The sequence below is a fragment of the Nannospalax galili genome, unplaced genomic scaffold (assembly GCF_000622305.1).
Source record: "Nannospalax galili isolate Female #2095 unplaced genomic scaffold, S.galili_v1.0 scaffold550, whole genome shotgun sequence".
Lineage (NCBI taxonomy): Eukaryota > Metazoa > Chordata > Mammalia > Rodentia > Spalacidae > Nannospalax > Nannospalax galili.
This window is the reverse complement of record NW_008329138.1, coordinates 2,386,456-2,387,619: the sequence shown is the minus strand read 5'-3', so window position 1 is coordinate 2,387,619 and position 1,164 is coordinate 2,386,456.

Below are 1,164 nucleotides of genomic sequence, written 5' to 3'. Positions count from 1 at the left end.
CAAACACATATGCAAGCATGTACATATACTCAATATGTACATGCATACCATGCACACATGTTACAAACACATACACACATATGTAAATACACACCATACAAATGTGTGCATACACCTACACACAAACACATACAGATACATATACAAACACATACATGAACACACATATGTTTGGCATGTACATACATACCATACACATGCACATACATATATACACAGGCACATAAATATATAAACACATATGCATACATATGTATAAACATGCACAGGAACACATCATTCAGCATATAATGCGTGCAAAACAAACATATAACCACACAAAAATACATATGCCCTAGGTATGTACATACATATCACACACCTACACACAGCATATACATATGTGCACACACAATACACACATATACATTCTCATACATGCACACAAGCCTCAAAAGCACCACATGCATGCACACATGTGCATGTACCATAAACATACACAACACACATAGACAAACACGTGTATACGGACAACACACATATACACACACAAGTGTACAAGTGAATATAGCACAAACACATACACACAGCACATATGCAAAGTGCACATCCACACATATGCAAATATGTGTATGCACATATACACACACTGTATACAAATTCATATTCCAAACATGTACATGCTAACACAAACAATCAATTAATTGAATACTATATTTCTTAGTATCATAAAGCCTGGCATTTGTAATCATATGTAATCCAATACCAAACAACTAGTGTGGGCATGACAATAATTTAAGTATGTCTCAAAATTCATTGTAAAATGAAATTTAGTAGTGAAAAAAGACAAGCTAAAAAAGAGAAAAACTGAATTACTATTTTTATGCTTTAATCTTATTTTTGGTTAAATGTTAAAATGCGTTTCTTTTGTCTGCTATTGGAAGTTCATTTTCAAGACCAACATTCTGTCTTTCTAAAACAGAATTGGTTTATTAAACGTATATTGTAACTAGCTATAGACATAATCATGCAAATTATAGAAAAATGCAGTCTTTCTCCTCTTTCTCTTACTGTGCAGTATATTGTGCCATTGGTTGGATGATAATATCTTACCTTAGTGCACAGTTCAGCATGTAAAGATTTGTATAAAGATAGAGCTTCAGCTAAGCAATAAAAGGAAGAGTA